Below are 16,133 nucleotides of genomic sequence, written 5' to 3'. Positions count from 1 at the left end.
CGGTTCGCTTGTCGGTCTGCTTGCCCCCTCTCTCCTCGTAATATGTAATTCTTCAGGTACCCGCGGTGGATAAGTTACTCGATACCGTTGTGGAGATTCTTGCAATTCTCCGTGTTGTGTCCATGATCTTGTTGGAAATGCCAATAGACATTCGGGTTTCTTGTTATTGGGTCTCCCCTTAACCTGGGAGGCCATTTGATGAAGGAGGAATCCTTAATAGCCATTAAGATCTCTCATCGCTTAGCATTCAAAGGCATATAGCTCGTTCTCTCCATAGGTGGGGTCTTGGAGAGCCGACCTGACTTGTGGGTGCGCGAGGGGGACCGACTTCTTGACTTGCTTCTTCCCCTACTTGGGGACTTGCTTTTCTTTCTTTTCTGTCCACCATTGCTCATTCCTTCATTCTCTCTCTTCTTCTTTTTTGGTGGTGGATTGTTGATCTTTTGGTTGATCTCCTCCTTGGTACCGATGAACTGATATGCCAACATGAGGAGTTCGGTGATATCTTTTGGTTTGTTAGCTACCACATGCCACTTGAACTCTTTGTGGGTGATTCTTTTCTTTGCTGTAGTGAGTCGCACCGCTGGATCGAGGTCCGGTATCTGCAAGCAAGTATCGTTGAAGCATTTTATATAACTTCTGATTGATTCTCCTTCCCTTTGAACCACGTTCATAAGGCTTTCTTGTGACTTCGGGCACTTCTTGCTGGTAATGAAGTGCATAGTAAACAAATCAGCAAATTGGGACCAACTTTTGATGGAGCCCGGCGCAAGGTTCCGATACCAAGTTCGGACTACCCCCCTAAATGTAGTGGAGAAGGCCACACACATGCAGGACTCGTTAGCCCCAGCTAGGTGCATCTGAGACTGGAAGGAATCCACATGATCTTTGGTGTCAAACGACCTGTCATACTTGTCTAAAGGGGGCACTTTGAAATCTTTCGGCATTGGAATTGCCAAGAGCTCGGGAGCTAGAGGAGATGACCGACAAAGTAATGGAGGCACAGTCTTCATAGCCACCGAGCTCACTTCTTCCTTTTCTTTGGATTGCTCTGCTTGCTGGCCTGGCTTCGTCAGTGGATTGTTTCTAGCCGAGGAGCGGCATGTCTTGTGATGTCGTCGCTACTGCTTCTTCACCAGCTCGACGTTGGTATTGCTAATTTTGGTCTGGTCTTGTATTTTGGCATCACCACGGACATTATCGCAAGGTGGATCTTGGTTCCTTCTTGCTAGGTTTTCTCAGTTGTTGGGTTCGCACTAGCTATCGCGAGGGGCAGAGGGGTTGTACCTTGAGTTCGCACCTCGAACTCCAGGCTGGTTATTATGTCCTCGCGAGCCATCATTTTTCTGCTAGGGGTGTCGAGGTAGACTGGCCCTGTTGAGCTAACTATCCCCGAACCCGTTTCGAAAATTTCCTTGCGAGGCTAGAGGAGTGTGCTGACCATCTCTCCTCCCACGGGGTGAAACTTGACCCTTGGGAGGAATCGGTACTTGCGAGGTCCCCTCACCCCGATGGGGGGATCGGTTGACATTCTGGCTGGTTCCAGGCCGATTCGGGTTCTAGCCCTGATGCAACTCTGGGTGCCGGGGTGGAATCGGTTGCTGGTTTGACTAGAGTAACGGGAACTGCTGCTGATACTGTTGGCACAGATAGTACTTCTGATACTGTTGGAATTGTTGGACCTACTGCATCTAGATCTGTATTGTCTGGACGCATTGAGGTCATGGAATTGGGAGTGCCCGATTCTAGGAGGGGCCATAGATGGCTCAGAGAAAGTCACACCCACTGGGGAAAGTGGGACGCTCACTTGCATAGTGCCCTACAGTACGGACAGTGATGGGACTCCTGACACTGTAAGAGGAATAGTAAACTGGCCAATGCATACCGTAGAACCTTGGGGGAAGGTTGATTGCTGATCTTGCTCCCCTGTGACGTTCATCTTGGTACTTTTTACGATGTTGCTAGAAGAGTCCATTGGGACAACTTGAAAAATAAAATTGTAATTAAAGTTGGGATGACCTTTTGATCGTTTCTCACAGACGGCACCAACTGATGGTGCCCGATCTACATACTCCTACCTGAAAGACGATATGAACTTCAATTATGCGGCGAGATAGATCAATATACAAAATAATGGATCAGAGAACCCAAGGTATCTTTATAAAATATAAAATGTTTAAATAAATCTTAATTTGGTAATTAATTATAAGCACATGTCATCCCCTTAAGGCTCTTTAATTATAACAATCAACTTAAAATTAAGCTGATCAAGTAGTAGGCTTGAGTATGGTGATATTCCATCCTTTTTATTAATTGGGTTTTATTTAGTTTTGGTGTATAATTTATATCACTGTGAGATCGTATACTTGTCACACTTAAATACAACAAAGTCCAAACAATTAAATAAAATATGAGATACATGAGAACCTTTATCAAAATATGCTATTTCAAGGTAGAAAGAAAGAATAAAGAAGTCACAAAAAATATAAATATTACTGGGCCCATCCACTTATTTTATGGAAAATTAAAAAATATCTGCACAACATTTTCTTTTGGTTTACATTCAATTTTATTGCTACATAAATTTAGGGTGTAGCCCTCCCAACAAGTCCATTAATGCAATATATTTCAGCTTTCGCCTTTATGTTTCATTATTCATTAATTACTTCATCTTAGTGGTGTCTAGGGCCTGCTAGGGAGGACTGGAGCTGAAAATAAAGATTTGGTTCAGGTTTAATTAGTAAGGTGGTGAAGCTGCATAATTAATATACACTAAAAGTTTGTTGACAATTGCAAGGTGCCAACCGGTTGGTTGGTAGCAGGTTGTAGTTAAGATTTGGGGGAGGGTTTTGGGTTTGGAGTAGACCTATTCGGGGGTCAGGCTCATACTTGGCTCGAAATTCTAATGGGCATGGCCCAAAGCTTGAAGCCCGACTCATGAACAGGTCTAGTTTGGGGGATGAGCTACTCGTTGTGTAATCCGGAAAAAAGTTTATTGATAATTAGCTTAGTTATATGCTTAAAAGGTTAGGGATCACTTTGCTGGCTCACCTCTAGACCTGTTCATGGTATGGGCTCGGGCATGGCTTTTGTCAAAATTCTAATGGGCCCGACCCGAAGCTTGAAGCTTGGCCCCTGAACAGGTCTAGTTTGGGGGATGGGCTACCCACTTGTTGTGTAACCCCAAAAAAAGTTTATTGACAATTAGCTTAATTAGATGCTTAAAAGGTTCGGGACCACTTTGCTGGCTCACCTCTAGACCTGTTCATGGATCGTGCTTGAGCTTGGCTTTTGTCAAAATTCTAATGGGCCCGACCCGAAGTCTGAAGCCTAGCCCCTGAACAGGTCTAGTTTGGGGGATGTTCTACCCCTTGTTGTGTAACCCCAAAAAAAGTTTATTGACAATTAGCTTAATTAGATGCTTAAAAGGTTAGGGATTGCTTCGCTTGCTCGCCTCTAGACCTGTTCATGGGCCGAGCTAGGCTGGGTTGGGGTCGGGCTTTTACTAGTTATTAACAGAATTTGATAAAGCCTGAGCCTGAGCCCGACTTGGTCATCGGGCCTATAATTGGGGCCTAAGCTTGGCCCTCATAATAGCTCGAAGCCTGGGCCCGAGCCCGAAGCCCGACCTATTGTTCCCAATTTGCAACTATTTTTTCTAAATTGTTCCCAAATTTTTTGAAGTTTTGATTTGATATAAAAGATTTTTGAGGTTTTGTTTAAGACCAAATGTGTGTAACAAGTGTGTGTGACTGAGTAAGAAGAAGGGAGAAATTTGAAGGTTAAAGAAAGAAAGTGTGAAGAGCGATTCAAAGAGAGAGAAAAGGCCAAAAGAGGGAAAAGTTGGGTTAGGGTTTTCGGTTAATAATAAAAATATAATATATATACAAATATTTATATAAATTTTTATTATATAAAATAAAGTCGTCATGGGCTTTTATGATAAATCCTGAGCCCAGCCCAAAAATAAAGTGGGCTTAGTGTTTTTGGCCCAACTTCAGGCCCGTGGGCCTAAGAGTATGTCCAACCCTAGGTCGGGAGCAGGCCAGGCCGTGACCATTGGGTTACATGGCTCATAAACAGGTCAACTCACCTCTACTTTGACTAGACCCCCTTTCAACTAGTGATATGTATCTTTATTTTTCTTAATATAAAAGATTTTTTTTTTTTTTAAAAAAATGAGATCCTCCTTGCTCTTCTTCCTCCTCCCCCTCCTCTCAAGAAAGCGTATTGTGTTTGGGAGGCTTATGCCTCTTCATTTTAAAACATTATTTCAATCCTTAGGCACCCAATTGTTAACTCAGGAACCCACATTTGCATTGGATTTCCCACAAAGCACACCCCACATGCACATCCAACTGTATATTGGGAACATCTTCCTATGACAAATATTGGGAGATATTCTCAATACACGCTGAGATGTGCATGTGGGGTGCATATGAGGCACATTCCATGGGAAGCCAATCCGAACTCCAGAAATCCATGCATTCATTGCCTTGAGGATATACAATTATGACCTTGATATTTATTTAATGTCTAAGTCTGTTATTGATAAATTTAATCTTCTATACTGTAAATTTGTAATACTCTATTTGCTCCAATTGTTTTTTGTCTTGCTATTTCACCTTTTGCTTCTCTTTCTACGGTTTTTTATACCTTTTTTAAAGAAACAAATAATGACTGTTTTTGTGAACCTTTCAGGCTGCATTTATTTAACAATAAAATGGAAATAAAAGTTTTTGACTCGAACGTTTTAGTTATATTACATTCACCCCTTTCATGATAAAATCTTAATTCTATCCTAATAATTTCCACCCTACTCGTCCCAATGTGAGAGTGGTTTTCTTTGTTTGAAAAATGAATTTCGCGGTGGGGATGGGTATTGGGGTATACAATCCATACATACCCAGTTATGGGTAGGGTGCCTTTCCTATCCCGTATATTGAATTTATTAAAATATCCTACTACTTATAATTATTTTATGGTTGCAAGTCATATAAACTTCTGTATTATGTGTTACTTAATAATGCTTTTAATCTTTTCTAAAAAATAATTGACGGTTTATGTATTTTTTATATGTTTTAATCAAATAATTAAAAAATTTGGTGTTTTTTATCATATTATTTTGATTGTTCATTGCTTATATGTAATAGAAAATTACTTATGAGTTTTGGACCTGACCTGTTCCACCCTTAAATTGAAGACTTAGCCCGAAAAGATAGGAGAGTTTTGTATTTTGATGTAATACATCATTTTGAGTCCTGACATTTTATAACTTGTTTCAACTTTCTTGGAAAAATTGGTTCGTTTTCTTTCACTTTTTCATACCTTTTTTATAAAAGAAGTAATACATCATTTTGAGTCCTGACATTTTATAAGAAAAAAAAAAAACAAAAATTTGAGTTTTGTTGTACAGTACCAATCAATGTGTACACCTTGGAACTGAAAAAAAAAAAGAAGTATCAAGTAGGAAGATGGAGGGTTGAGTCGTGTCATTTGGTCACTTTCCTTAAAACCGTATTTGTCCCCTATGGTGCAAACAGGTGATCGCAAACCGGTTGCCAAGATAAAGCAACCTATAGGCCACTAGTAGGTGTGCACTCGCTTATCAGACCTCCACGAACCATTGAAGATTGATGCTCAGATTTTTCAGAGAAAACAAGAATGTCGAATAATAGTGTGTGTATTGGGTTGGACAACACTCTTCTTATAGAGTGCTCTCAGACCCGAATGGACACAGATGTGTCCTTTCAGACAAGAGATTCTAGAGGACAGTGCATCTATTCGAAGAGACACAAGGAGGAAGAAGAGATACAAAAAAGAAAACGTCTTAATTTGAAATTGAAAAGACTCAATTTAAAAAAGAAAAGGTGTAAACCGGTTGCCAAGATAAAACAACCTATAGGCCACTAGTAGGTGTGCACTCGCTTATCAGACCTCCACGAACCATTGAAGATTGATGCTCAGATTTTTCAGAGAAAACAAGAATGTCGAATAATAGTGTGTGTATTGGGTTGGACAGCACTCTTCTTATAGAGTGCTCTCAGACCCGAATGGACACAGATGTGTCCTTTCAGACAAGAGACTCTAGAGGACAGTGCATCTATTCGAAGAGACACAAGGAGGAAGAAGAGATACAAAAAAGAAAACGTTTTAATTTGAAATTGAAAAGACTCAATTTAAAAAAGAAAAGGTGTAAATCGGTTAGACCAAAAGGATTCTGTGCAACGCACGCGCCTACACCCATGCCCTGACCCAGCCCGACCCGACTCGACTTAGTGCATGCATGTGAAAAGCACCCCCAACCCTCCTCACATGCATGGAATATCTATAGTTCTCTCTTCCTATGGGTCCTTACCCATAGAAGGAGCAAAACTACAAATATATTCAACTCCCACTCCTTTCCCAAGCAATGTGGGATAAGGAGTCATTCAAGGGAGAAAAGGACAAAAAACAAGAGAGGGAGGAGGAGATTCTTGTAAATTTGAATCTCCCTCCAACAATCCCTCACAAGATTCAAAATTACAAAAAAATCGAACAATCTGAGCATCATAGTGAGAAAAGTATTCATGGTGATGTCTTTTGGATTTCAATAAACACTTAGGTATGACATGCTATGTTATAGAGTATGGGTGGAGTCAAACTCCTTTACCCTTTCCTCCTTATCGTAACTAGCTAATCGGCCAACCAACTCAACTCACCAGTTCTTTAGTGGTTCTTTTGTTTTGGAACATTTTGGCCTTGTTCCCTTCTTAGAATCATGAGTTTTTTCGAGAGTCATCCCTAGACCTCTCTTAAAAGCGGCCACACTTCAAACTCACTTAGGTCAGTTATTAGTGTGCACTTCTCACACTAATGACTTTGTAACAGGCTTCAGCCCCATTCCTATCGATGCCTCATAAACCACCTTAGAATTGTGTGGTTTGGTTAATGTATCTGCAAGGTTCTTTTTAGACCTTACAAAATCTAGAGCGATTGTACCTTCGTTGAGGTATCGTCTTACAAAGTTATGCCTTAAGCGGGTGTGCCTTCTTTTACCGTTGTACGTTTGGTTCTTGGCTTTGACTATTTCTTCTTGGATATTACAATGGAAAGATATGGACGGAACTGGCCGCAACCAAAGTGGTATATCTACTAGCAAGTTCCTTAGCCACTTTACCTCGGACCTCACCAATTCTAATGTAATGAACTCAACCTCCATTGTTGAACTTGTATTGCATGACTGTTTTATCGATTTCCACGATACTGTTCCTCCACCTAGAGTAAATACATATCCATTGGTGGAAGTACTATCATTTGAATATGAAATCCAATTCGTATCAGTAAAGCCTTCTAAAACAGGAGGAAAATCTGAGTAATGCAAATCAAAGTTTATGGTTCATTTTAAATATTTTAATATTCTTACTAAAGCTTCCCAATGTTCATTTCCGGGATTACGAGTATGTTGACTTAATTTTCCCATAGCTATAGCTAGGTCTGGTCTTGTACAGTTCATTAAGTAAGATACGTATTTAATTATACTTGAATATTCCTTTTGTGAAAAAGGTTATCCTACATGTTTCTTTAAGTGAATACTACAATCAAGAGGTGTTTTAACCGGTTTACAATTATAATGTCCAAATTTCCTAAGAATACTTTCTACATAATGTGATTGGGAGAGAATAAAGTTTCCTTGTTATTTATGGATTTTAATCCCCAAGATTATGTCAGCCTCACCCAAGTCCTTGGTATCAAATTTGGACATTAGAAATTGTTTTATTTCTTTTACTACCTCTAGACTAGTTCTCATTATTAGTATATCATCAACATATAGATAGATCATGACTCCTGTATTATTTTCAAATTTTCCATAGATACATCTATTAGAATCATTTTTGCTATATCCATTAGTTACTAACGCATTATCAAAATTTTCATGCCATTATTTGGGAGCTTGTTTTAAGCCATTTAGAGACTTAATTAATTACATACTTTATTTTCTTATCCTGACATTATAAAACCTTCAGGTTGCCTAATGTAAAATTTTTCCTCTAATTCCCCATTTAAGAAAGTTGTTTTCACATCCATTTGATGTACTACTAGTTTGTAAATGGATGCTATAGCAAACAAAGCCCTAATTGTTGTTAATCTTATAATTGGGGAGTAGGTGTCAAAGAAGTCTACATCTTTCGTTTGTCTAAACCCCTTAGCCACTAATCTGGCCTTAAATTTATTTATTGTGCCATCTGGTTTTAGTTTTTTCTTAAAAATCCACTTACAATCTAGTGCCTTAGTTTCAGGTGGGAGATCTACAAGTTCCCAAATATGATTAATGATTAAGGACTCTATTTCACTTTTTATGGCTTCTTATCAAAATACTGCATCAGGTGAAGTTACAACTTTCTGATAGGTTATTGGGTCCTTGTCCACCAGAAATGTGAACATTTCGTCATCCAAATTTGTTTCTCTTCTCTGTCTTTTACTTCTCCTTAAGTCCGGGTCTTGCCTAAGTGAAGTACTGATTCTTTGAGCACTCACTTGTTCTTGGTTTCTAACTTGGTTTTGGGAAGATTCCCTATTTAATGTTTCTTTTCTCCAAGGGAAGATGTGCTCAAAGAATTCTACATCTCAGGACTCTATTATTGTATTATTTTTTATAACATTTTCAATTGTTTAATTACAAGGAACCGATAAGCCGCACTGTTTTGTGCATAGCCAATGAATACACAACCACAAGTTTTCGGTCCTAATTTCTTTTTTTTAGGTTCATGTATACTAACTTTGTTAGGCAGCCCCAAACTTTTAGATAGTTCAAACTAGGTTTTCTGTTATGCTAAAGTTCAAAGGGAATCTGTCATTTCTTCTTAGGTGGTATTCTATTATATAAGTGACAAGCCATTATGATTGTTTTCCCATACAAATTCAAAGGTACACTTGAACTAATTAACATTGCATTCATAATTTCTTTTAGTGTTCTATTAAGTCTTTTTGCAACTCCATTATATTCAGGTTGATAGGGAGCTATGGTTTCATGTATGATTCCATTTTCTTCAAAGAATTTTCTAATGATTTGTCCATCATACTTAGTTCATCTAATTATTCTAAGTCTTTTTATTTTTTTTTCTTAACTGATTTTCTACTTTAGTTTTGTAGTTTATGAAAGCTTGATTAGCCTCATATTTTGATTTATGTAAAACTACTTTTGCATATTTAGGGAAGTTATCTATAAAGGTTACATAGTATCTTTTTCCTCCTCTAGCTTCATGACATTTAAGGTCTCTTTGATCACTGTAAATAAGTTGTAGTAATTCAATTAATAAGAACATTCAAAACTAATAATTTACATAGTCCTAATCTAACATGCCAAATATCAAAAGATTCAATAATATAGGCAGAAGAAGAAATAATTTTATTCATAATAATATCAGAGATGTTCAGTACAAATAATCCACCAACATTATACCATTTTCCAATAAATACATTAGTTTTTGTCAACACGGCCTTGTTTGTTTCAAATGTGAGTTTCAATTCTACTTTGTTGAGGAGTGCTCCCGATACCAAGTTTTGTCAGATCTCTGGCACATGCAGTACATTATTTAGCATTAGGATTTTTCCTGAAGTCAGTTTCAGGAGCACCTTTCCTTTGCCGATGACCTTCAAAGTTTGTGAGTTTCCCATGAAGACTTGCTCTCCTTTAGATAGAGTTGTATACACATAGAAGGAATTGCTATCCATACATATGCGCTTGGTTGCACCTGTGTCCAGTACCCACTCCTTCGGCTTATCAACTAAATTTACCTCAGTTACCACTACTGCGATAACATCCTCAGTCAAATTGACTTTTGGTTTCCCATAATCTTTCTTCTTTCGATGCTGGCAATCCTTCTTGTAATGTCTAGTTTTGCCACATACATAGCAGTTTCCTTTATTTTGTTGTTTCTTGAATTTCTGATCATTTTTCACATTCAAGTTTTTTTTTTGAATTTTGTAGTATTTTCTTCCACCAGATCGATTTTGGAAAACTGATCCTCATATTTCTTTCTGTTATTTTCTTCAATCTTTATTCAGACCACTACTTAGTCTAAAGTAGTGTCCTTCCTCTTGTGTTTCATACTAGTCTTGAAATCATTCCATGTATGTGGCCGTTTTTCTATGAGAGAACTGGCAATGAATTCATTTGGTAGTACCATGCATTCTTTTGCCAGTTCCCCCACAAGAACTTGAAAGTCATTTTTTTGGGCAGACACGTCCATGTCTTCTTTCATGGTGAAGTGTAGGAAGTTGGAAATGACATATTTATTGTTTCCGGCATTTTCTAGAGCATACTTAGTGTCCAATGCATTCCAGATTTCATAAGCATAATTAAAGGAAGAATAAACATTGTATAGTTCATTGGACAAACAGTTTATGATATGGTTGGTGTAGTGGTAGTCAGCTGTAGTCCAATGTTCTACAACAACAAAACGGGCTGGTTCCTCCATGTTTAATGGATTCGGTTCAATCAAAGCGAAAGATACCCCTAACTGTTCTAAGGCAAACAACAAGCGTTGTCTCCAACGATTGTAGTTGGTTCCATTGAAGAGTTCAATTTTAGAGAAATCAAGAACGGTTAACAGTATCTGGTTCCTTATGAAGGGGTTAATAGAGATATGTTCCATAAATACGGTTTTAAGAATATTGCAATAATAGTAAAGAGAGCAGATGAAACTTATCGGTAGTAGTTTTCCAAACCGAAGTTGAAGTGATGTGAAATTGTTGCAAGAACTCGAAACTAGGAATTACAGGAAGATGAAGGGCTGAGTCGTGCCACTTAGTCACTCTCCTTAAAATTGTATTTTCCCCCTATGATGTAGCTGGGTGATCGCAAACCGGTCGCCAAGATAAAACAGCCCACAGGCCATTAGTAAGCGTGCACTTGCTTACCAGACCTCCGCGAACCACTGAAGATTGATGCTCAGATTTCTCAAAGAAAACAAGAATGTCGAATAATGATCCGTGTACTAGGTCGGCCATCACTTTTCTTATAGATTGTTCTTAGACCCGAATGGATAGTATGCTGGATAGTATGCTGTTAACAGACGAAATAATATTTTAATGCTGATTATGATGATTATCAGCCCAGGTCCGGGCCCAACTTGAAAATTAAAAGAGTTCTGTCTTGGGCTCAGGTCCATACTGACGCTGAAAATTCAAGCCCAACCCATTTAAAATTACAGTTTAGGTCAATTTGGATTCTAATTTAGGGGCCACCTTAGTTGTACCCCCCTATACTATATACTATGTAACTTTGATGAATCATTCCAAAATTGAGTCTGGATCTATTCCTCAGAGAGGGCTTCTCACATTGACCTCACAACATGTATTTGCCATACATCAACAAAATTTTCCATAGTTTTATGTTATTATTTATGGAAGACGTTCCCAATACATGGTAGGGTGTAGCTGTGAAATTAGTACGAGGAGCGATATGTGAAAAACAGATTTCAACTCTTCAAAATGGGTTGAGGCTCTGGATGCGTCTATTGTACTCCATAAATATAAGGCTCATCCAGAAACCCAAACAGTAGAGATTGTTCTTCATACTTCTCCCTTCGACGAGGAGCAACTCTCTGGTGGGAAGTATAAAGTTTCAAATATATAGGCATACGCATCTGAGTAATTTTTTCCTTTGAAATTTCATGTACTTCATTTTTCTTACAATGAAGTTTCCGATGTATATACTTTGGGCCACACTTCTATTTTCTTATTGTCAGTTAATAAGTGGTTTTCTTACAATAAAAGCTTTTTTTCCTGTCATTTACATCAAAATGAAAAGAAAAATTAAGGGTCAGAAAATAGAGTTTGATACAATCAAGTGGGTAACCTTAAAATTGATTTTATTATTATATATTATCAATTATTGGTCTCTGCGATCTAGGATCATGGGAGAGGTGGACTGAATAATGGCCTAATCTTTGACATTTTGTGCATAAGATAACACTTCTTATATTTTTTAAGGGCAGCAGCCCACGAAGTATCGTACTTTGTCTTGTCACATCGGTTATTCCGAAATGTTACCATTAAACCAAGCAACGGGTATATAGTTTAGCTGTTAGTTTTTTTTTTCCTTGTAAACAATCCGAAAATTAAACTTGGCATTTTCATTTGGTTCCACATTAATCAAGAGAGTGATCGTTGATGGGTATATTCTGTACATTATTTAGGCTCCATTTGAAAGGAGTACAAATGTAAATATGTAGAAGATAAAATCTTATATTTTATATTATTTAATATGAATTTATATTGTATATATGAAAAATTTTTTAGAGTCGTAATGAGTCTCTTTAATTGATTTCTGTTTGATTCTGAGTAATGGTTTGGTCGATGGTCGTCCTGAGATTGGCTTTGTGGAGAAAATGAGGAATATAAGTTAAGCTTAGATTATCCAACGTTCTTTAGTTACGTATGTATAGTTCTATTTCCTGGACAATAAAACAGAACCCAAACCTGACCAACATTGTGAAAGATTTTATTTTTTTATTTTTATTTTTTATTTTAGTATTTGGTGAGTGAAAGAATTGAAACATTTACACAGTTGAATGTATTGAAATAAAATTACAAAGTTGGGTCAAGAACAAAGAAATTATAATTCACTAACTAAGAATAGTTTATAACAAGTGTTTAGATGGCGAGGTCATGTATTATTATTCAATTATTTAAAATTAAAATAAAATGAAAATAAATTAAATAATAAATAGTTTAAGTATCAATTCTAATGACTTGATCTGAAAGCCACATGCCACCTTTTTTCCTTAAGACTGCCACCCAAATATTTTACGTTGATGGTGATTACAGGGTTTTTATTTTTATTTTTTTTATTAACTTGTTTACTACAAATCTGGAACCCCATTAGGTCATTACTCCCCCAGTCCACCAGGCCACCAGAAAATAAATAAATAATAAAGTAAAATTCACCAACCGTCGGAATTATTTTGTCACAGCCAGTAATATGGTAATAATCAGTAGAGTAATTGGCTTTATTTCCACCAATAAATTCTTTTAGGTGAATTTCTTAATTTCTCATAGACTTCATGGTAAGCTTTAGGATGAATCACTACCGTTGAATAGAATTTAGATGGTGCATCGTGACAAATGATCATAAATTTAGAACCCAAAATAGTATATGATCAGGTAAGTCAAGATGGCTGTAATATTTCAAAGGTTCCGATTTATTGCTCTCCTAATTCCCATCTTCAAGCAATTTTGGTTTCTTTTTTATTCAAATAAAAAATAGTGGTTTTCTAAAAAACAAAAAACCTTCAATACGACAAATTGCCATCTATCTGTACGCGCAACATGATAACACGTGATAGAAATTTAGCATTTCACTTCTGGTCGGTGGTCCCCACAAGCATAGCTAGCTTGCGGGAACAAGGTATCACTGCCGACACGGCGACACCAACGGCCCAAACGGGATTTTCTACTCACTTTTCCTACTCACGGCGACACCAACGGGATTTTCTACTCACTTCTCCGGTCTCAGATGCCAATACAATGGCGGGGTATTGGTATCAGCTTTCTTTTCAACGACGGACAAAATGCTTCCTATCCTAAGTAGACTGTCGCAGAATTCTTGGGCAAGAGAATAGAAAGCAACTGATAATAATTCCGCCGGTGAGGAGGAACGCCCCATCTCAGCAGTCTGTTCAAAATGAAGTTCAGGCCGTTGTTTCTGTCTCTGCTCGTGCTCGTGTGGTCTGTGGCCTCAGAAGAATCTGGTTTCACCTACAATGGTTTCCAAGGTGTAAGCTTGACCCTGGAAGGCATCTCGCAGATCACTCCCAATGGCCTCTTGATGCTGACCAACCAGAGTAGACAACAGCAAGGTCACGCCTTCTACCCGTTTCCTCTCCAATTCAAGAACCCCTCGGATGGTAATGTTGTCTCCTTCTCCACCACTTTCGTATTCGCAATCATCTCCCAGTATCCAGACTTAAGCGGCCATGGAATCGCTTTCGTGATCTCACCTTCAAGAGGTCTCCCAGGAGCTCTACCAAGTCAATATCTAGGCCTCTTCGGTGAGTCCACCGTTGGCAGATCAACTAACCACTGTTTCGCAGTTGAGCTCGATACGATCCAGAGCAAAGAGTTCCTTGACATCGATAACAACCATGTTGGAATCGATATTAACGACTTAAAGTCTTATAGATCTGCTCCGGCCTCTTATTCCATGGATCACAGTGGTGGCCGCTGGCAGAACCTAAGCCTCATAAGTGGGAAACAGATGCAAGTTTGGGTTGAATATAATGGTCTAAACACGCAGATTAACGTAACATTAGCTCCGTTTAATGTACCTAAACCCGATATACCTCTCTTGTCTGTGTCTTACAACCTTTCTGAGATAATGCTAGACACCATGTACGTGGGGTTTTCCTCGTCGACGGGCTCTGTTCTCACATCCCATTACGTGTTGGGATGGAGCTTTGAGCTTAACGGGCCAGCAAAAGCTCTCACTCTTTCCCAACTTCCTAAGCTCCCTCGAGTCGGACCCAAGCAGCAATCCAAAATTTTGACCATTGGGTTGCCCATTATTGTCCCGGTTTCTGTGTCAATAGCAGTCTTGGGTATCATTTTCATCGTGAGGAGGAAGAGAAAATTTGCAGAATTAGTTGAAGATTGGGAACTCGACTATGGGCCTCACAGGTTCAAATTTAAGGATCTCTACATCGCCACCAATGGCTTTCGGGACACGGAGCTTCTCGGTATCGGTGGTTTCGGTAGAGTCTATAGAGGGATATTACCCAGCTCCAGAATTGAAGTCGCTGTGAAGAGAGTCTCCCATGATTCAAGACAAGGGATGAAAGAATTTGTAGCCGAGATCGTTAGCATCGGTCGTATGAGGCAACGGAACTTGGTACAACTTCTGGGCTATTGCAGGCGTAAAGGAGAGCTCCTACTGGTCTATGATTTCATGCCCAATGGAAGTTTAGACAAGTTCCTCTTTAACCAACCAATGTGTACATTGAATTGGAGCCAAAGATTTCGAATCATCAAAGGGGTAGCGTCGGGGCTATTGTACCTGCACGAAGAATGGGAGCAGACTGTTGTTCACAGAGATATCAAATCCAGTAATGTCCTACTAGACAGTGAGATGAATGGAAGATTGGGAGATTTCGGGTTGGCAAAACTGTATGATCATGGAGCAGATCCTCAAACTACCCATGTGGTGGGAACGGTGGGTTATCTAGCACCAGAGCTCATTAGAACCAGAAAGGCGACACCGAGCTCAGACGTGTTTGCGTTCGGGGCCTTCATGCTCGAGGTGGCTTGTGGGAGAAGGCCAATAGAGCCACAGGGTTCAGCGGAGGACCTAATTTTGGTTGATTGGGTGTTTTCATGTTGGAGTAAAGGGGCAATTCTGGAGACTGTGGATCCAAATTTGGGGAGTACTACTGGTTATGTAGTTGAGGAAATGGACTTAGTTTTGAAGCTTGGCTTGTTATGTTCTCACACTCTTCCATCGGCTAGGCCAACCATGCGACAAGTAGTGCGGTTTTTGGCCGGAGATGCCCCTCTACCGGACCTATCATCACCGCTTGGCCTGGGTGTGAGCGGTCTGCTTGGTGAAGGCTTCGACGACTTCGCAACGTCGTATCCTTTTCCTTTGGATAAGACATTTACTCAGTCGTCGATTGCAGAGTCTCTCCTCTCTACAGGTCGTTGATTATGTAAAAATCTAGACAATTCTTAGTAAAGGAATCAGTGTAATTTTACTATTTCATCAGTGTATATACCTCATCTCTAAAGAATCACATTTCACGAAACACTGTTGAGAGTTTAAGTTCATGAATTGTGATTTGCTGATGTTCAAAACTCAAAGTCCAAAATTTCTCCTTCTTCCTTCGACTCACCACGTGAAAAGATTATAAATATTCTCTTGGATTTATTTATAAATACCTTTAAGTAATTATGACCTTTAACCTCTATGAATAAGTGCAATAAATAATGGATTTTTAAGCACACCAAAGCTTTTTCTTGATTAGTCTTTCTCAAGCTGAACAATGATGAATGTGATAAACATTAATTAATTACACTTACAAAAGAAATAGGGAAAAATACGGAAACACACGATGTAGAATTCTGAATTCCAGTCCACCCTACAATTACCACTCTCT

The 16,133-nt window shown here is 38.7% G+C and overlaps 1 pseudogene across 1 annotated transcript; it reads left to right on the top strand.

Annotated features, from left to right (window-relative positions):
• The first annotated feature begins 13,192 nt into the window (after nucleotides 1-13,192).
• On the top strand, nucleotides 13,193-15,782 carry LOC148870627 (L-type lectin-domain containing receptor kinase IV.1 pseudogene; annotated as a pseudogene). The gene has a single exon (XR_016106828.1). The product of XR_016106828.1 is annotated as an L-type lectin-domain containing receptor kinase IV.1 pseudogene (transcript).
• Nucleotides 15,783-16,133: the final 351 nt, after the last annotated feature.

The sequence above is a fragment of the Nelumbo lutea genome, chromosome 2, assembly GCF_056320005.1.
Source record: "Nelumbo lutea isolate HS-2025 chromosome 2, American lotus-T2T, whole genome shotgun sequence".
NCBI lineage: Eukaryota > Viridiplantae > Streptophyta > Magnoliopsida > Proteales > Nelumbonaceae > Nelumbo > Nelumbo lutea.
This window is presented reverse-complemented; position numbering and strand designations above follow the sequence as displayed.